The 22,134-nt window shown below is 40.8% G+C and overlaps 1 protein-coding gene and 1 long non-coding RNA gene across 11 annotated transcripts in view; both read left to right on the top strand.

Annotated features, from left to right (window-relative positions):
• RBMS3 (RNA binding motif single stranded interacting protein 3) overlaps positions 1–22,134 on the top strand; it is a 1,423,334-nt gene that overhangs the window by 262,504 nt on the left and 1,138,696 nt on the right. The gene's annotated exons all lie outside the window — the stretch shown is intronic.
• The window catches only part of LOC139041362 (uncharacterized), a 70,539-nt gene continuing 56,742 nt past the window's right edge, over positions 8,338–22,134 (top strand). The window contains exon 1 of the long non-coding RNA XR_011496372.1: positions 8,338–8,473. This is a non-coding gene — a long non-coding RNA (uncharacterized lncRNA). The remainder of the gene's footprint in view (positions 8,474–22,134) is intronic.

The raw sequence follows: 22,134 nt of genomic DNA, 5'->3' as shown, positions 1-22,134 counted from the left end.
AAGTTCCATTCTAAATTCAACTCTTCTAAAACTGTCCTAGTGGAGGTCACAGACAATGCTGTGGGACTATATATAGTCTTCACTGTCCCAATCTTGTGTAGCATTAAAACTCTTGACACTGTCCTTCCTGGGAGACTCTTTTTCCTTTGTTTTTGAACCATGATCATATTTTGCTTCTCTTCCTACCTCCTGATAAGTCTCATTCCCAAATTATTCCTTGTCTGTCTACTTGTATATAATAATTTCTCAGTTTCTATACTTAAAAGTTCTCCGTAGTGTTTGTATACTTTGTGATAGCTTCAGTGATTGTCTATTGAGCTGATAAATGTCTCTATCTCAATGTATCAGTAGAATTTATAACCCCCAAACTCTCCTTTCAAACTACTCCTTTACTTAATTTTTCTTCCTCTTCTTCATTCCCAACATGTTCTAATACCTAATATATATTGAGCACTTGTTATGACCCAGGTTCTGTGCTGAGAGCTTTAAAAGTGGGATATCGTTTTTAAAAAAACTCCCTAAAGTCTGTAATTTATTCAGATTTCCTTAGTTTTTACCTTTTTCTGTTCCAGGATTTCATCCAGGGTACCACATTATATTTATTGCATATGTCTCCTTAGGCTCCCCTTGGCTATGACAGTTTCACAAACTTTCCTTGTTTTGATGACCTTGACGGTTTTGGGGAGTACTGGTCAGGTATTCTGTAGAGTGTCCCTCAGTTGGGATTTGTATGATGCTTTCCTCAAGATTAGACTGGGATTATGGGTTTTTCGGGAAGACCACATAAGTAAAGTACAATTTTCATCACATCATATCAAGGGTGCATATTTTTACCATTGCTGATGTTAACTTTGAGCACTTGACTAAGGTGGTCTTTGTCGGGTTTCTCCACTGTAAAGTTGCTCTGTTCCCCCTTTTCCATACTGTACTCTTTAGCCACTCTGTGCAGCTCACAATTAACGAGTAGAGAGTTGTGGTCCACCTCCTGGAGGGCAGAGTATCTATGTAAATTATCTGGAATTCTTTTACACAGAAGATTTATCTGTTATTCCCCATTTATTTATTATTCAATCATTTAGTTGTCAATATGAACTCGTGCTTAATTATTTTGTACTTTGGTTATAATCCAATACTGTTTTATTTTGTTGCACAAATTATTCCAGCTTTGGCCATTGGGAGCTCTTTCCGTTGACTCCTGTTTCCCTTTAACATACTCCCATTATTGTGGTTGTTTTTGTTTTTAATTTCTTTTTGGAGCACCTTCTTACTTTCTATCTCTACAAAATGCTCCAAGCTCATCTTGCATATTTCCTACTCCAGTTCTAGAATCAGCCATATCTCCAAGGAGCCCTGGTTCCGTTTATTGGAGAATGATAATAGAAACCAATATCTGGGCACTAGGCATGCTTTCTGTTGCTAGGGTGTCATTTCTTTTAGGCCCTCTTAGCTGACCGAGCATGGACACATATGTGTGGATACTAAACCATGTATATCCAAATATCTATATTTCTATGTGTTACCGTTTGCAACCATATGTGTTACCATATTAAGCGAAACATGAGATCATACTGGTGTCTCCAACTTTAATCCATTACCACATGTATCATTTTTACCTTCTCCCCTTGCTTGTTAGTAACCTCTCACTCCAACAATGGGAAACTTAGCTCCCACCATCTGCCATTTGTTTTCTTAATTGTTCAGTGCCAGTATACATTTATAGCGTTAGCAAAATTGTTAATCCGTACGCCTCTGGGAAAAATCTTTATTAACTAGAGTATGGTGCTTATGTTTAGTTTCTATTGCCTTTAGTCTTACAGACTCCAGACATTTCCAGAGTTACTTAGGTTAGCACTGTTTTACCCCACCTGCTGTGAGTCTCTTTCATACATAGGTAATACAGTTAGATTGTTTCATCACTTTTCGCATTCCATCCTGGGATCTCACAACCTCCTAAATGATTTGTTAAAAATTTCTACACATTAAGGTCACATTTTGTGCTGTAAAGTTGTATGGGTTTTGAGAAATGCATAGTGACATGTATCCACTGTTACATTATTGTGCAGAATAGATTGACCACCATAAAAATTCATCTGTGCTTTATCTATTTATCTGTGCTGGCAACCATTGATCTTTTTACTGTTACCATACTTTTGACTTTTCAAGAATGTCATATAATTTGAATCATACAGTATGTAGCCTTTTCAGACTGGCTGTTTTTTTCAGTTAGCAATATGCATTTAAGATTCATGTATAGTCTTTTCATGCCTTAATAGCTTTTTTCTTTTTATCGCTGAATAATATGCCATTGTGTGGATGTACCACAGTTTTTTTAATTCATTTACCTGTTGAAGGACATCTTGGTTGCTTCTCATTTTTCCCAATTCTGAATAAAGCTGCCAAAATATTTACATGCAGGTTTTTGCACATATGGACATAGTTTTCAAATCAGTTAGGTAAATACCTAGGAGCACAATTGGTAAATTGTATGATAAGGCTATGTTTAACTTTGTAAGAAACTGTTTCCAAAATGGCTGTACCATTTTGCATTCCCACCAGCAATAAATGAGTTCTTCTTACTATGCCTCCTCACCAACTATTGGTATTGTCAATTTTCTGGGTTTTAGTTATTCTAATAGGTGTGCAATGATATCTTATTGTTGTTTTAATTTGCAATTTCCTAATGACGTATGATGTGGAGCATCTTTTCATATGCTCATTTGCCATCTGTATACCTTCTTTGGTGAAGTGTCTGTTCAGATCTTTTGCTCACTTTTTAAATTTGTTTGTTTTTTTATTGTGAAATTTTAAGAGTTCTTCATATATTTTAGGATGCAAGACCTTTATGTGATATGTGTTTTTCAAATATAATCTCCAGTCTGTGGCTTCTCTTTTCATTCTCTTAGCAGTGTCTATTGCAGAGAAATTTTTAATTTTAATAAAGTCCAACTTACCAATTTAATTCTTTCATGGCTCATACTTTTGTGTTTTCTCCTAGAAGTTTTATAGTTTTGCATTTTACATTTAGGTCTATGATCCATTTTTATTTAATTTTCTGAAAAATATAAGGTATGTGCCTAGACTTCTCTTTTTTTCTTTTGCATATGGACAGCCAATTGTTCCAGCACCATTTGTTGAAAAGCCTGTCCTTTCTCCATGGAGTTGCCTTTGCTCCTTTGTCAAAGATCAGTTGACCATATTTGTGTGGGTCTATTTCTGGGCTCTCTATTCTGGTCCATTGATCTGTGTGTCTGTACTTTTGCTAATACCACACTGTCTTGATTACTGTAGCTTTATAGTAAGCCTTGAAATTGGATAGTGTGATAGTTTTACAGGCAGAATATCATTTAAAAATATATTTAAGTCAATTTTTAGTGACATATAGCATTCTTACAGCAAAATGCTCAAATGATAATGTACAGCTTTATACATTTTTATAAAGTAGATGCATTCAGGTAGGCAGCACCCAAATCAAGAAAGAGCATCGCTAGCATTTTCAGAGCTTCCATATGCTCCTTCCAGTTACTAACCCTCCACTTAATGATAATCATTACCCTAGCTTTTGACAATATTTCTTAATTTAGCCTATTTCTGCATGTTATTTAAATAGAGTTATACAATCTGTACTGTTGATGTCTGGCTTCTTTTCTCAATATTATATTTGTGAGATTTGTCCATCTTTTTGTGTGTGGTTGTTCACTGCTTGTGCTTATTACTGTATAGTTTTCCATTGTATGAACACACCACAATCTATGTATCCATTTTTCTGGGCCTGGAAATTTGTATTATTTTCATTTTTTTATTATTACAAATAGGAACAATATGAAATTCTCATATATGTCATTCAGAGCTCATAGGTACACAGTTCTGTTGGGTATGTTCCTAAGAGCAGATTCACTGCATCATAGGGTATACAAATGTTCAACATGAATAGATTTCAACAGTCAGTTTTCCAAAATGGTTCCCACTACCAGTGTGTGAGAGTTCTTGTTCATGCAGCATATATTATAATCCTCAAAACAGTTCTATGGCATACTTACTATTTTATTTTCCTTTTAAATTTGAATAAATATGAGTCTTAAACAAGACAAGTGACTTGATCAAAGTCACATCATATTGATTTACCCCCAAGGCAGTCTGGCCTCACAGCTCACATCCTTTTAGACACTATCTTTTCCTCCTCTTCTAGGTTAAGGGTGCCATCATATATGGATACTCTTCTGCTTTGACACTTTCAAAGTTTATTTGGATAAAGCTTAATGCCTTCCCAATATATGTCAACTTCTGCTGTGGCCAACAGATGGTGCTAACGGTAGTTTGAAACTTGTCATTTGGGCTTTTTGAACAAATGAACTCAGGAACACCCTCTTAGAAGTAGTCTTTATGTTGGTCTGAGCTGGTCTGAGAGCTAGAAATCTTGGGGTCTGTCCTCTTTCTCTCCCACCCCACCTGGTTGAACCCTAAATCCTATCCATCTTACTCAAAAATAATTCCTGAATATACATCCCCCTCCAGTCTCCCCCCCTCCTTCCTCTGTGTTCCCGTCCCCTTCTCTTCCTGTCTCTTTTGTAGCACTCATCACACGCAGTGATTTGTGTCCCTGCTGTGCCCCGCTATGTTCTGAACTCCTCAGAGCAGAGATTGAGGCACACTTACTCTGGGCCCTGGGTTCTGACATAGTGCCTGGCACAGAGAAGGTTCCCCTGGCAGAAGCCAAAAAGTTCAAAATGACCGTTTTTTCTGGTGGTCATATAAGCTCAAAGGACATTTGACTTGCCCTGTTTGCTCTGAATGGCCGGGTATTGTATTGTCAGCTATGGGACAACAGAGCTCATTATTGCCCAGATCCCTGACCCAACAGTGTAGCTCATCTGTGTGTCCCATTTCTCTTCTTCTGAAAGAGAGGAGATGATTCAAGCTACAAGGTCATTTTTTTGTTGTAAGATGGTTGCCATAGAAGTTCTGGTGGCAGTCTATAGGCATGACCAAATTGTCCATTTACGCTGGTTCAAACTGAATTATTGGTAATTAAGTATTGGGAACGGGGTAGGTCCATTTGAGATCAGGCAGCAGAACCACCAAGGACAAATCTGTCCCTTTATGAAAGATAGATTCCTGGTTTTTGGACCATTGTTTGTGGGTTTTGATTTTAATCACATAGTTTTTTGCCCTTGGAAAAGGGTAGATAAAAACATTAAGCATCTAACATTTAAAAAAATATTTTCTTCTCCTGACCTTCTCTTCCTACCCCCTTCTCACGGTTGTAACTTTTCAAGGTTAGTATTGACATTCTCTGTCATGTTGGTATATTGCTATATTGGGCTGGGAGCCAGCCCGCTTGGATGCAACTCTTGGCTCTGCCATTTACTACATCTGTGATCTTGGGTAAGTTTCTTAACTTCTCTGAGCCTCAGATTTCTCATCTGTAAAATGGGTTTAATAATAGTGCCTTCCTCCTATGATTGTAATGGGGATTAAATGAGTTAATATCTATATGACCCTTAGAACAGTGCCAGCCCATATTAGTCATACTTGGTAAATATTGACTTTTCTTTTTCTTTTTCTTTCTTTCTTTTTTTTTTTTGGTGAGGAAGATTGGCCCTGAGCGAACATCTGTTGCCAACCTTCCTCTTTTTGCTCGAGGAAGATTGTCACTGAACTGCCATCTGTGCCAGTCTTCCTCTATTTTGTATGTGGGGTGCTGCCTCAGCATGGCTTGATGAGTGGTGTGTAGTCTGTGCCTGGATCTGAACCTACTGAGCTTAAGTGGAGTGCACGAACTTAACCACTATGCCACCAGGCTAGCCTGACTCTTTTTTTTTTTTTTTTATCATGCCAGACACAGCTGTTTTGTGATGTTATCTAGAGCACAGAAAGAATTTCTACAATAACTATGAACAAATTCGTTTATTATTATGTTTCATATTGTGGTAACTTTTATTACTAGGGTGAAAAATGGCCAAGGGTAAATGAACTTATTATATGGAAAGTATTTTTTCTCACCAATTTTACTAGATATTGTCTGTGCTCTTTCTATGATAGACTCCTCTGCTTTCTGTAGATGTCATAAAAATTCCTTATGCTTGTATTGCATCTTAAAGTTTACAAGTTATTTTCACTTACAAAATCTCATTTGAATCAGAAATCCTTGCAAGATGGACAGGGCCTGTGTTATAGTCATTTCTATGTTTTTTAAGAGATAAGAAAGCTGTGTCTTACCATGATTAATGGGATTTTGCAAGATCTCAAGGCTAATAAATGATGGAACTGGGACTACCATCCTTCTTTTCCTTGAGGTTCAAGCTCATTGCAAAGTTCCATGAGTTTGTGGACAATCAAATGCTATATATATGTCCATTGATAAAATGTGTACATACAATGACTTCTACCTAACCACAGAAATTAGGTGTTAAAAACCCTCATAGTAGGAGAATTCACATCCTAGAGCGTCGTATTTGAAATAAGGGCGGGCAATGGAAGTCCCAAATGAGTCTATGAAAGCTTTTGAAATTTTGTGTTCACTAAATAACTTAAAAGAGCACCACAACGCAGGACAATATTATTGCGAGTTCACACGGTTTTAGTAGGCAGCACGGTAATTCCAGGATCTCCTTCCCAACAGTTGCAGCAAGTGGCTTTTATGGTTTTTTATTTATTTGTTTATTTTTACGGATATTGTGCATACTACACGATTTTTTTTTTTTTCTGGTCTGCTTCACCATCCAAATGTGCAATGCTTTTCTGGTTTTATGACTCAGAATTATTGATTTCTGCCTTCCTGGGGCCCACACCTGTCAGCCCCTTTAGAGGCCTCTCAGCTTTCCTCCTTGCCTCAGACTTGGCCAGAATGCAGTAGAAGGCTCCATTTTCCCTCCCCTCCCCTTCTTTATCTCACCCAAGTCTTCCTGTAAGACCCCTTTTCCTTTTCTGCTATTTCCATTACCTCCTGTTTTCAACCTCAAACCCCAGGGCATCTTTATTAATTTACCTATAAAAGATTGGCCTAGCATATTCTAGAACTAAAACCTTCACTTTTTCAGAATAAAAGTATGAGTGCCCTAATTTTGCATAAGATTTCATTCAATTCAGCTAAACAAATATGCATCCAATTTCTATATCTGCTATCATCGGTCCTCAGGAAAATTCCATTTGAGGGCCTGGAACTTCATGATTCATCCAGATTCATTCTGATTCAGTCCCCTTCTCATGGGAAGCTTGTGGACTGAAGAAAGTATAGCTATTGTTTGTTGTTCTTAGTAAGGGCCTCTGAAGTTTTCCGTGTTTTCACAGCCCTCCTGCCCAAAGCTGCACATGCGTGTTAGCTCTTTAGATGTATCCCTATAAGAATGTTTGGGAGAAATCTGTCCCATGATGTTGTCAATCACTTGAAGAAAAGTTGTGTTTGATAAGCACCCTGGGCCCGTGAGTTCTGGCCACGAGAAAGGGATGGAAGAATCAGAACCTCTCTCCCTCTCTTCTGCAATCAAGTGGTGGATGCTCTGCTGTGCCCCCTAAACGCCCCCTTCAGGACCCAGCTGTTCTTGTCCCCTGCTGCAGGCTTGTGGGCCCCTGACAGCCCCCGGGTCTCATTCTCTGTCCCTCATTGCTCGCTGCCTAACAGAGTCGCTTTGCTCAAGGTTGCGATTGCTCCCAGTAGGGAAGGGCAGACAGCGACCAGTGACTTTTCCTCTAGAGCAGTAATGCGTGGGCCCTCTGGCCTCGGTTCAGGACAAAGTCTAAAGGGCCGTCCAAGCTCCACAACTGCCTCATGGGATCAAGAGACCTCTGTTGAGAGTGATCACAGGTCAGCTCCTCCTTCTGCCTAACCCTGCTTCTTTCCCTTCCCTCCACGGTTGGTCCCAATAACCTCCTTCCCATAAACCTCTTGCACACAAATTTCAGAGTCTCAGAGTCGTTTCCCAGGGAACTCAACCTCAGACAAATAGTCTGGTTATCTGTGCAGTGGGTTGGCTGGAAATTGAGGGCAAAATCCCTCAGTGTCCACCGCCTATTGCCAAGCAAACCACACTGGTCCAGAGCTGTTCCGACTCTTAAAATCCCACATATGGCAGTGAGCTGAGGCAGTCCTCATGACATCTGGATGTTGCTTGGTGTGGAACTTCATAAGGAAAACTGGGAGTATGCAATTCTTTGAGATCTCTTAGTGAAAATTCCTTCTTGTTATGCTCAAAGTAAACAAAGAATGGTTTAGCCTACAGGGACCCCAAATTTGCACTCTTTAAACACTGTCCTCAGTGTTGAGGTTGGACATGCAGTACCGAACGTGAAAATGTGACCCAGTCCTCATGGGGGAGAGAGAGGCCAGTTAGGAGGCGATTACCATATGATCAGACGTGCTGTGACTGGGGCGCCTGTACTGTCCTATGGAAACACATATGAAGGGCAGCTAACCCAGAGTTGAGGAGAGGATTAGAGAAGGCCTTCCTATGAATGCTGAGAACCAGGGATCAGGTTGGTGAGTGAACCACGGGAAAAGGTAGTGTGCGATCTTGTAGTGGGGTGGAGAGGCTTGGGAAGAGACGAGACCCTAGAGGGTCTGAGTTACTGAAAGATGTCCATGGTTCTGGCTGGAGCACAGGATGTACCGGGGCTGAGGTGAGGTGAGAGGAGGGCCTGGCAAGGTCAGCAGAGGTCAGAGCCGGCAGGGCTTAGTAAAACAGGCTGGAGAAGTTGCCCTGTATCCTCAGAGCAATGGAGAGGCCTCAGTGGATTCTAGGAGGGGTGTCAACTGACCATATTTGCTTACTTTGCGAGTTTAATATTTGTGAACTAAATTATGATCATTTATAATATAGATTAGTGTAGTCATGTTGACTGAAAAAAAAAGCCCGAAGCCAGTGCCCCCAAAGTAATCAGCATGAGGGATTATTCTCCTCCATGTGTGTTGGTTGTGAGAGGCCTGGCTCTAAGGACGTGAGTGGATTTCAAGAATACCAAGGACAGGAAACAGAGAATGTGGCAGCTGAAGGTGGAGGTATGTAAGCCACAAAAACTGAAGCTGCCATTCCTGTGTGTGTGTGTGTGTGTGTGTGTGTGTGTGTGTGTATGTGTTTTCTGCTCTCTTTCCGGACATCTTTACTTCTCTTACTTTTCATTGTATCCATGTCTCTCTCTCTTTTTTTTCCTGACTCTGTGTCTATGTTTCTTTAATTTCTCTCTCACTGGTCTCTCTCTGCCTCTCTGGGCAAAGCAAGCACGGAAAATATGTCCATTAAAGAGATTCCCCTGAAGGCAAGTTCCCTCACACTCCTCTTAGCCATAGCATGTCCCATCTGGGTTACCAAAAATGCCTGGAATGACGTAGTTCAGTGGTTGTGAGCTCCTAGGGTTCGTGGGAAGGGAGTTTTCTGTCATAGACTATTTTAGGACTAAATAGAAGGCATAGATGTTTTTCTTTCTGTTATTTTATTCATGTCTAAGCTTCCTTAATTAAAAAGTAATTATACTTTCCCCTAAGTAAATATTTGATCTTAAACTCAGCCGATGTGCTGACATCAATACTGAACAGGAAGATCTCTCCAAGCTTAAATCTGCTGTGGATGCCCTGACCCAAACACCCCAATGAATCACAATTTTTCTGCAGAAACTCATTCTCTTTCAGCTTGCTGAATTGTGGGGGAGTAACTGAAGGCAGATATTGATCTGTTAAGAACAAATGAGAGAAAATGACCAGAACAAATAAACTTTGGGGAACCAAATCATAGAAATCATTTGTCCCCATCAAAACTCCCACTCCGTTCAGCTGTTCTTTATTTTGAGAAAATAAAAAAAAAGAACATTGATATACTTATTAAGGTTTGGGGTTTGTTTTTGCATGAGGATATTATTGGAGCTGCTGCTTCTTGCTTGATGTTTGTGGTGTATTTTTTTTTTTTCCCAACTTCATTCTATTTGAAGTAAGATGTTACCTCGCTCTGGCAGTTTGGACTGCCTAATTGATGTTGCCAACGAGGAGGCCTCTCTTGGTTATTCTGTCACTCTTCTGCACTTGGAAGTGTCTCTCATCCCTCTAATGATTATCCTCACGGCATGGGAGCATGTCTGATGCTGAGCGTAGAACAGTGGCTGAGGACACAGAGTGAAATCTTAGCTGGAATGTTCGGGGCCTGGAGTTACTTGAACAGACTGCCTCTTGATTAAGCTAGAATACTCTACAACATGCTATTTCATAATCATTAAATGACGTTTACTTGAACATTTTTTATATAAGTGAACACCTTCCCAATATAATGAGTCTTTGGAAGGAGTGCAAGAGAGAGAAAAAGAGTTGAGAGAGGTAGGCAGGCTGTAGTGCAGGTCTGTGTGCTAGGGTGATGTTAGACGAGTCCCCTGACCTCCCTGGATGTCCTCTGTTAAAGGAGGTCAACTAGATGGTCACTAATGTCCTCTCCACAAATCTAATAATCTGGATGGGTGCATTTTGGGACCTAACCTGAGAAAGTTGTTCTCTCTCTTAAGCAGTTCAGTTCTCCTTCTAAAACTAGAGACTGCAGAAAAAACTAACTCCACGAACTTGGTGGTTCTTATTCCTTGAGGAGGGGTTAATTGATGTGTTTCTCATTTCAGCTGCAGAGAAGTGCTATTCAACATATTATTCCTTTTCTTTTTTCCCACCAAAATGCAATTGGTGTGGGTATGGGTGTACGTTGGGGGAAGGGTGGGTTTGGGGGAGCTAGGAAAGAGCAGTTATACCAGCAGAATATGGTGGTCAGCTTAAGGACCAAGAGGGCCGTTTTCCTCTCTCTTTGCCCGCTCTGCTTTTTTACGTTGGCTTCTATGCAACAACTGCTGCCTTCTAGAATTCCTCTACATCCTCATTATCATTTTCTAGGCCTGCCTGGTAGGAGTTATTTACAAAGACTCCTTTACGTTCATACAGGCCTCTGTTGCTCATAGTCTCACTCTGTACCCAGCAGGTCCTCAATAAAGACTTGATGAATGAAATTGAATATAATTATGTTTCAAATGTTAGCTCTTAGATGCTGCTAGTCTTTAAGGAACCCCAAGTGTTGATGTCCTTAGGAGTGAGAAAGCCTTAAGCAAGCAAATGGAGTTGCTGGAGGACATCAGTTGTGCTGTCTTTGTACTGCAAGACCTGCTGACTTATTCAATTATTCCTCTTCTAATAGCTCGAAGCAGCGCTGCATTTACTCCCCTCTGCCAAATTTGTAAGGAGCACCTATTAATACTTATGAATTGTTCATGGATTAATGGCTTTCATCTCTACTGTCACCATCCCACTATAAGCCACCATAGTTTCTTGCCAGAAATACATGGTAACGTCCTACCTAGTGGTTTGCAGGCTTCATGTGCATCAGTGTCACCTGAAGGATGTGTTAAAACACAAATTCTGCCCCCAACCGCCTCCCTACTCTGCTGATGACACTGGTCCTCAGACCTCACTTTGAGAAACTGTGCTCTGAATAGTCTCCTTACCTCCTTTCTTGGCCTCTAGACTCATTATCCATGCGGAAGCTAGAGTGATCTGGTAAAAACAAAGTCAGAAAGCTTTGTTCCCTCTCAATACCTCCTCAGGTCCTTGCCTGGCCTAGGAGGCCCTGTGTGTTCTGACTCACAAGGCCACAAGTCTGACCACCCTGACTTTCCAACCTTGCCTACGCATCTGCGTCTCCCTCACCCTTCTACTGTCTCCCCATCCTCTGTTCAGGACCCACCGCACCTCCTGCTCTTTCCAGCCTCCAGTTCTTCCTGTCATTTCTGCTGTCTGTAGAGGCCTTCTTCTCTCCTTTTCCTCACCTGTTAGTACCTGTATGTCCTTTCCTTCTCAGCAACGCTGTCACTTCTTCAGGGAAGCCATACCTGACCACGCAAACAAAGGTCATGTTCCTGCTTGTTCTCATAAAGAGAAGGTTTTTTTTTTTCCTTTATAGTCTTTGGCACAATATTTTATGATAATTGTTTGTGTTTTTACTTTATGAATAATTGAACTTCCTCTTGGATTATAAACTCCATGATGAAGGGGCCATGTATGTTTTGGTCACTGCTGAATCTTCAGTACGTAGCAGTGCCTGGCACATGGTAGTCACTCAATAAATATTTGTTCAGTGTTGGATGGATAGAAGGATGGATGGATGGATAAAGTTCAATAAGACTTGAGGGTTGCAGGAAAAACTTAGGAGAGTAGGAAAAAAGAGTACCTGCCATGTAGCACTTGTCAATAGCCGTGTGTACTGGTGTCTCTGTCAATGAACATATCCAGGGTCTGTTTTTGAAATTTTTGTTTGAGGACCCAGAATTGCCTGGTGCCGTCAGCACCCCCACCTACTTTGCTTGCTCAGATCGGTTCACAACGTGTGTCTCCCTTAAAACTCCTTTCTCAGGCAATCTGATTCCCAAGTTAATAAAACCATGTCTGTGACTCAAAGAACTAATCCATATATCTTTATACTGTAGTGCTCTTTACTCACAGTAAAGTCAAAGTTTTGAGAAACATATTTTTGGCTCAAAATAACAGGATTTTTTCAGAAATAGTTTTGTGGAATTTCAAATGCCTTCCTTTTTGGGACTGTCCTTTGTCTTTTATCATGGCCCATTTCTCTGGGGAAATTTTCCCTTCCTGGACTCCGTACCTTACTTCTATCTTTTCTGACCAATCTTCTCTTCCTAAATTCCTTCAATGGAACTTATGCCCAAAGCATTCCTCAGAGTTCACAGACTGGTAGGGTCATAGCAGTTACAAAACAAAGCAAATTCTGAACTCAAGGCTGCTATTTACTCATCTAATCTAGCACAGCACTAACCTCCCTGCCTACATATTGAATCCCAATTCTCCTACTTAGTTGTGTGGACTTGAGGATTTAGAGAGGAGCAAGTGATCACGCAGGGGCAAAATTGTCAAATTCAGGTACCCTATAGGATCAGGCTAAAAAAGTAGCCAGAATTTTTGAGACAGGAGTTCATGATCTTCATCTGTAGGGGAGGAGGACATTTCCTCTCCCCAAATGTGGGTTCGTCTGGCCAGAGAACGAATTAAATTCACATGAGACAGAATAGCAAGAGAAAATTAAACAAAGCTTTATGAGGAACCATGGCCTGGGGCCTTTCTTCCCGAAGGAAGAAAGGGCACCGAAGAAGTGGGGTGCACAGAGTGGTTATATACCCCCAAACAGGGTGTTTTACATGTGATTGAAATGTCCCTCCCACAATAGTCACAAGATTGCCCTGTGGGCACAGGGCTTGATGGACACAGCAGGTAATGGTCTGCTATCTCGGTGGGTGTAGCAGGAGGCAAGTCTATGTCTGGAGCTGGGCAGTCACAGGTGAGTGCAGCAGCAATCGGTTCCTAGCCTAAGGAAAGATGCTTAATCCTTAAGGAATGCCAACATTGGGAGGGGGAGGGAAGTCAGTTACAGGAGGTTACCAGACTAGCACAATAAGATGCAGATTTTAAGTCCTTGCCTTTGGTATTGATTAAGAGTTTTTAGAGAGAAGGTCATCTCCTTTCTTCTTCCTGGTACAGAGAGGGAGGCAACTTTCACAGATAGAGATTTACCTTACAAACGTAAATGTGTCCTAAGGAAGGGCAAGTTCCATTCCTCAGAGCCTCCTTCGCTGTCCCAGTTTATCAAAAGCAATCAGCCTCAAATAATCCTGATGCCAAAGAGACATATCTTGGGGTGGCCAACCTCAGGTCCCCACAATCACTCACGGTCCATGTGGAGAGGTGGTTTCACAGTGATATTTTTTACCTCCAGGACTTTGAGGTTTTTACAAAGAGATGGGTTTCAGAGAAGCATGTTGCCAGATGGAAATAACTGTCTGAATTTGGCATTGACACAATTCACCCAGGTGCAAAAACAGTGTCAAGTGCTCCTAGCAGGTAAAAGTGAGTTAGGGAGCCAGAGAGAAATTTCGTATACCTGGAGTTAGGATAATACCCCCAAATTAGGGCGGACAGTACTTCTTTTTGTCTGCCCAGGGTTTCCTTTCTGGTGTCAGAGCTTGTTTCCTCCTGATGGAGGACCACCTCTTCCCATTGTCATCCCTCATGGTTTATGAGCATCTTTTTGGAAGATAATTCTCTATGGGTCTCTCACATTTCTGCACATCTTGTATCAGCTTGGGAGGTAGAGAGGGTCTCTCTCCAGGCAGTGGGTAGGTTTGTTTTCTGAACAGAATAATAAAGATAACGTCTCTCTCTGGGATGAAGGGTAAACAGGTTTGCTAGCAGCACCCAATCTGGATCAAAGCAAATGCAGAGTGCCCCAGAGGAGCAAGATGAATGCCATTGGAAAAGATAGGCACACGAGGAAGGCAGGAAGCAGGGAATGTGGGAATGCTTCAGAGCTCCTGAGGCTATGTTCTATGGTGCTGCAAAGAAATGATGATCGAGTTGAGGTTAGATTATCAATAGTGTATTGTTGTTATTATTATTCAGTGGGAGAGTACTATGGGGTTTAGAGTAACACAGTGAACCCTGGGAGGTGAAAAGATTGGCAGGCTCTTTCCGGGCCAGGTTTGTTTTTAAAGGGGAGAATCACTTTTTCCTTTTCTTTTCATTCTCTGGGTGTACACATATGCAGGTGTATTTGTGTGTATGGATATACACGTGTACACCTGCGTGCATGTGGGTGCGTGCATATGTGTGCATTGTGTGTCTTTGTGCATGTATTTGTATGTGTGTGGATGCCTGTGTACGTATATGTATCTAGGCATTTATCTTTCTATTTTAGGTTACAGAATCATAATCACCATCCTGGTGTTTCATTACCGTAATCAACACATAATTTCACATAATCAACAGTGCTTTTATCACCAAATGTCCTCTTACCTTTCCTATAATAGTTTCAAGTGGTGGTTGGAGAAGGTACATAAAGGAGTAGATAAAGCTTACTGGGCAAAGTTGTAGCCAGGAATGTTCGTAGATGGAAAGAGAGAATCAGAGGCAAAAAACAAACAAAAAAGTGAGCAAAGAACCAATTTAAATGCTAAAGCTTTTATGAAATGGACCTATGCAAGGCCACTTCAATTCATCCTCCAGACATTTTTCTGGCTTTTCGTCATGCAAACCATGTGTCAGTCACCTAAACAATGCTCATACTTGTCCAGGCCTCCTCCTTCGCCCTCTGATTTCCTGCCTCTACACTTACATGCACAGTCTGCCTGAAATCACGTGCCCTTCCCCTTCTAGCCCTCTGTGTCTTATCCTACCACGGCCAAACTCACCCAGGGCCTGCATCTAAATGTCCACCAAATTCACAGAATCTCATCATCCTTCCAATAGATGCCGTGACTTACTTTCCTTTTGACCCAAAGGAAGAAGATACGTTGAGTTGTGCTTCTCACTTTTAGCACACACACACACACACAGAGGCGTGCGTGCGTGCACACACACACACACACACGCACACACACTCCCCAAGTTAATTTTATGATGACTTTCTTGAGACTGGCCCTGGGACATGTCACCAGTGAGATGAAGATGTACGAGGAGTGCACAGAAGTTGGAGTTCTTTTTTTTAGAGGAATTTTTCACTTGAGAGTAAAATTTTAATTGGACATCTAAACTTCCAGATAAGCTTTTGTTCACCATTTGTCATGAATTTACAGGGGCACGGGGAAAAAAATCAATATTCTACAGTACTTCTTTCATCCCAAGGAGGTTGAAAGACTTGAACTGCAAAGCGAAGAGATCAGAAGAGAAACAGATTTGTGAGAAAAAAAAAACACCCCCGTCTTAACAATGTCATTTGGAAGAACAGACCCTTTCTGAAGCAATTTCTGATCTCCTTTCCAAAGGCGATCACTTTTAATGGGTGACCACGAAGATGAGAGGCAAGAAGAAGAAGGTACAAAGAGAAAAATGCAGAGTGCAATTTTCTGTTCTCTGCAGTTTTAGGGAAAGAGATCCCTGCTGTAAATGTGGACAATTTGCAAACATTTAAGCCAGACTTTCTGCCAACTTGAAATGCCTTTGCCCATCAAGAGACACAGCATCTCTCTGTTATAACTCCAAGCAGCTGGGAGGTAGCAAAGAGGGCTGAACTTCCCAAGCCTAGCTTTACGGGACCCTTCCTAGGCACACACCAGATTTCTTTGTAGCACAGTGGGGTTTTCCACTCATTGCAGCTTGATGAATATGTTTATGAGTTTCCTGTTGTCTGACTGCTTTGGTATCATACATGAAATGGTCTTATTTTGTTCAATAACTGCTATCAATTTGCTCTATCCAGCCCCTCTTTCTTATTTCTTGTAACATAATCCCACTTAAAGTTTTTAAAGTCTCAGTTATCAACTTAAAATTTCAATCTCCTATTTCATTTGTATTTCTTCACCTTACCCCTCCTTCCTCCCTCTCAACACTCCTCCCTTCCCCCTACCAGGGCTAAACTTGTGGGTCTGGAGGCTGGGAATGGAGGAATCTGGGTCATGATCTGTTCTCTCATTCACTTGCCTCTCTACTTTCTTGGAATGACTACTGAGATGTTGGGGCAATGAGGAAGGGGATGAGATGAAAATGTTGCCTTGCCTGTCTCCCCACAGTGGGGTTGCGTGACTCTTCTTCGTTGGTCATAACTGCTGACCTAGTTTATGACTTAGTCCATGGCTCCTTGAGGATGGCTAGTGGCTCCATCAGTCCCTCCCGATAAAGGCCTCACTGCCATGTGGCTTTGTACATGACTCAATCCCATCTTCTAATTGATCCCAAGTTGGAGACATCACATCACTTTGCCTTACCCTGTGCCTGTGCCTGGCATGACTGTAAGACCGTGCTATCTGATGTTGATGTTTCCATTTCTGTGGCCTGCCTGCATGTTCAGATCTAACCTACATAAATTTTGAGAACAGGAAACTTCCCAAGTTTTCTCTTTTTACACCAACTCTACCTGGTGCCCTTTGCTTACCTCCATCAGTACAGGGACTTGCTATCAAGCTCAGTGACTAAAATCACATCTTTTAGGGGCACACAGTGTCATCTGCCTTTGCTAGGCGCCTTCCTCCCTTGGCACTGTTGAGGGAGGGGACAATAGCTTCTCTGAGAAATCATCCAGTACCTCAGCCTCCTTTCTCTCCGCTTTGTTCTGCTTTGTATCAACACGGTGAGTGTAGGGAGGTGTGTGTGCGGGGGGGGAGGGTTAATGCTGCTTCTCCTGACCTGTTACCTTTCAACAAGCCCTGTAGGAAGGTGGCTGATTCTTTGACCTTAGAATATGAGACACTTAGTGCATCTTCTCTCAATTACAGGGAAAACAGGGCTCTCTGCCTAGTGTCATCTTTTTATGCTGTAGTTAATGCCTTTTACTGAAAAAGGGAAACAGTGAAAGAGAAAGTGTTGGAAAGAAATGAATATTTTCCTTGTAATGGCCTGAGAAATGGTACAGAAAACCATGTATATGGATTACTGAGATCTTTAATGGGAGGGACTAGTCTCTTTATCCCAAGAGCCCAGGACAGTGCTTGGCACATGCTTACTGGGTAAACGTTGAAAGGAGGTTCCCAATTACCAAGGTGTTAGAAGGCACTCGTGTGATTTTGCTATGAAAACAACTAAGCTGAAGAAAAAGTGACCTTGGAAGAACCATATTCCCAGTTTTTCTCTCCTCCTTCTTTTCAAGAGCTCCAGTGTTTGTGTTTGTTTCCCCTGCCCCACCCACATCAGACTGTGCAGTTGGAAAACTGGAATTGTCTTTGAAGTGACCATGAATGGTGGCGATTGTCAATACTAAATGGCTATTTTGAAACCTTGGATTTAGCGTGGTATGACAAAGTGAGTGCCGTTAAAGCCCTCACTTGTGGAACATGATAGACTTAGGGATATGCACTGAGAAATAGTGGTTCACAGCTACCTGGAGTAAGAAAATAAACATCAAGCAGTATTACCTCTAAAACTAGGCAAAAGGGACCTCTGTCCTGGGCCACACACTTTGAAAGGCCTCACGTTCAACACACACATACACACACACACAGTGTATACGTATATATATACATATACATATTTGATAAAGAATCCATGGTGCCTCTGTTACTCAGGATTCAGCACTCGACACTGGCAGCTAAACATCGACTCTCAATACTGATGCTGTTCAGGCCCCAGGGACATGCTTTCCACGTCTTGCCCAATGTTCTCAAACAAAAGAGGACCGCATCTGAATGCCAGGAGGATCTGTGGGTTGTGCTGTCTGAAACGGGCACTGCTTTGGAGTGTGGGGAGGATTTGAGCAGCAAAAGCACTTAGATAAGACAAAAGACTAATTAAATTGTAAAACCTTTCTCTCAGCATGAATGCAGTAGTTTATTACATAAAAAGTATCATTTTTCAGTGGTACTGAGCATCCATTTTCTGGCTTCTCTTCATGGTTCCGGAGGTCCTTGTGAATTAGTGAGCTCTTTGCAGTAGCTGCACATGGTGGCTGAAGAACATTTTGCAATATGAAACAACTACTCATCTCCAAATCATATGTCCATCAACGGAACACCCAGATGTGTTGCAAAGCAATTAAATTCAGTTGTTTTTGATATTTTGCTGACTTTCAATTATATAAAAACCATAACTCTACATACATTTTAGAAATTTTATAGTTATGAAGTATTTTTCAAGGTAGGAGAATAGAACATATTTTATTTAACTCTTTATTAGTTTTATATATAACTTTAAAATACTAAACATATGGTACATAGGCTTTCATGTGTACTCTTGCCCCTGCAAATATTAGAGTTAGGCTTAATGTAAGTTGTCAGGTCATACTAGTTGCCTCATAAAAGTTAGCTTCCTCTTCCCTAACCTCTGTCTTTCATAGTGAAAGGATTGCTGTATCGCTGAGCATTTGTCAACATAGTATCGAGGTGTGACTATAAGATGATGGCTAAGGTTTTTCCAACTTTAAGTAGCGTGGTCTTTTCCCATGGGGTTCAAGACAAATTCTGCATTAGAAATTTTAAAAAGAGGAATGCTATCTTTTAAATGTTCTGTTTTCACCAAGACTGTATGTTAGTGAGAATCAATAACAGGCTGGATTTGGAGCTTGTTACTATGTATTTAAGTATAGTCTTTTCCCAGCATGAATGCAAGCTTATTTGGTTAGACAAAATATACGTTTTGTCTAACCATTTAAGGATCATTTCCGTCTTTAAGAACAGCAGTGACAACGATAAGATTAACTGACTATGGAGTAGCTCTTTACAATGTGCAACGTGCTTATGTATATTTTACCACCTGTTCATAAGTTAGAAAGGAGAACTGTGGCTTCTGACATTTTGATAGATTTAGTTGCAAAGTTAATGGCAATGTGGAAGGGCTTGCACCTCTATTTATTTTTTTATTCTATTAACAAACTAAACCCAGACATGAATTTCCATTAGCATTATGCATTTCAGAACATTTTAAATTTTGTTTTCTTTTCCTGGAGAGGAAAACATAACTATAGCCTTCAGAACATGTTTATGCTGTGATGGTTTATTTTTCATTCTTGCAAATCAATAGCTGACTCTCTGGGGAAAGGATCATTTGGCGATTAGAGTGTTTGACCTTTAATTTTTCAGAAGTCTTTGGGGCATTGCATTTGTTGCTCATAATGGTAGGTTTGGGGTCTGTATCCATCTACATAAAGAGAGATCACGGGAATACAAGGATCAGGCAAGGAGTTGAGAAATCTAGGCTCTAGGCCCCCCTTGAACTTTTCTGAGCCTCATCTCACCTGTCTAATAGCAATAATATGTATGCTCCATCTATATAACATGACTGCTGTGAAGAACAGATTAGATGATTGACATGAAAGTGTTTTGAAAGCCACTCAGTAGAGCAAATGAAAGGTATAAAAGTAAATGATATTCTTATAGACTAGGATGGGAAAATTATGGCCTGAGGTTCAAATCTGGCCCCCTGCTTATTTTTGTAAATGAAGTTTTATTAGATCACAACCACATTCATTTATTTGTGCATTGTTGATGGCTATTTTCATGCTGCAATGGTAGAGTTGAATAGTTGTGACAGAGAACACTGGCCTGCAAAGACTAAAATATTTGCTGTCGGCCTTTTGCAGAAGAAGTCTGCTGACCCCTGTTATAGGTGTTGACTATTTAGTTGGAATTGTCAAATGTGAGGAAGAAATAAGCATCTTTTGGGAGGAACTGTAGTTCATCTGCAGTTGATGAGGGAAGGCTCTTCTTTAACGAAGAATGGCAAGGAATAAATAAAGAAGTAATGATAGAATTAGAATACTTCCATTTTTACAGTTCCTATGAAATCCAGATAAGGATTGTCAATGGATATTAAAACCTTTGTGTAAAGCGTTGTTTGGAAAAAGTATACTCACATGGTGTGGAAGCATGATGCCACAAATGACTTTCTAATTGTAAAAGGAAGAACATAACATTTCTTGTAAGGGAGAGATTTTATGGTCACTGCTTTATCCGTGTAATCAGACTTATCACTAAAACTGAGACAGATGGATGTGACGTGCCTCCTAATATGATGCAAGCTTTCAAAATACCATTGCCTAAGAAGCATTCTTGTCAGAAATGTGGAAGGTGAATTTAATCAAGATGTAGACATGATTTCCAGTTTATAGAAAATACTGAGAATAAGGAATCAGTTAAATGACACCAAAAGAAAACAACCAGACAAATCCCAAACCAAAAACATTAAGAGGATCCTCTAGATTATTAGAGATATAACAAACAAATGTAATGTGGGAAACTTGATTTGGTTCAGTGTGAAAAAAGGAAAAGTATAAAAGATATTATGGGCCAGGTGGGGAAATTTGAATATGGACTAGGTATTTGATGTTATTAGAGAATTATGGTTAATTGATATCATCTTGTTAATGTGATAATGATATTGTAGTTATGAAATGTATGCTGACGTTTTTTGAGTTACTTTCAAATGCTTTAGGACAACACAGACAGACACATATATAAAATGTGTTTTATATGTTTTAACAAAATGCTAACAATTCAAATTTAGGTGATACGCATATAGGAATTCATTGTAGCATTCTTTTAACTTTTTTATATTTGAACATTTTCAAAACAAAAACTTGGGAAACAAATCCAACAAGCAATTATTGTTTGCCTTTTTGATGGAATAAAGAGCCCAGGGAACTGGCAGCTATCGGAGGGAAGACATGGGCTCTTGGACATTTGGTTAATAATGTTGTGCCGTGTTTTTCCTCTGATGTCCCCTGTCCACTCCCTCAGGTGAAAGAATTAGAGATAAACATTTTCTTTTTATGATTCTTTTCCTGTGGATGTTCATTTCTGCTGGTGATTCATCTTCTATGCAGGGCACCCACCCAAGCAATATTTTTCCCTTATAAAATTTCATCTTACTAGTTGTCACCCATCATTCCAGCCTATCAAAATCTTTAGAATTTTGATTTGCTCATTCAGTCTGCTAGTTATCTTTCCCAGTCTTCTGACATCTGAATGGTCGATGACCTCTCTTTCTACGTCTTCATCCAAGTAGGTAATGAAGATATTGAATAGTACCCCCCTCCAAGCCCTCTAGTGCATACTCCCTTCCAAGCTGTAGCAGATCTGCTCCTCAGCTCTCTTTGGGCCCCATGATTCAACCAGTTACAAACACACCCTGCCAGCTTTGCCTCAGAACCCCTTATGTACCACTTCAGATCCTCTTGGTCTCAGCACTTCTTCCAGCTACTGATGTAACCTGCTCAGTGTGGGCTCTCGTTGGGGCTCCATATAGGTGCCTCCTGATTGTGCCCCCATTCATCACTGTCTGGAGACATGCCTGTTGACACCAAGATGTAGGTGCCTGGAGGATCACAATCTTGCCCATGCATGGCCAGTCTGGAAATGTGAGGGTTTTCTGCCCTGTGGAACAAATCTTTGAGCAAAAGAAAACTGAAGCCTGAAGATACATTATTTGGTCTTTTTCTCCCTGGGCATGGTCTGAGTAGCATCAGATAAACAACTGGTAGCATTTGGTGGCTGCCAGGTTAGCGCTCCCACCTTCCCTACTGCACTCCCCATTTTGCTCACTCCTTTTTCCCTTTGACTCAGGCACTGCTTTCTGGAAACTCAGGTAAAGACAGGTTCCCGCTGTCATGAGTCTGCGTGTCCTCAGTGTGTCACCAAGAATGCAGTAAAGGATTGCTAAATGCCTTTCTCAGATCAAGACCCCTTGAGTGGCATTCT

This window comes from Equus asinus, chromosome 21, assembly GCF_041296235.1.
Source record: "Equus asinus isolate D_3611 breed Donkey chromosome 21, EquAss-T2T_v2, whole genome shotgun sequence".
NCBI classification, from domain to species: domain Eukaryota; kingdom Metazoa; phylum Chordata; class Mammalia; order Perissodactyla; family Equidae; genus Equus; species Equus asinus.
Note: the sequence above shows the minus strand (reverse complement) of the source record. Positions and strands in the feature narration are given on the sequence as shown.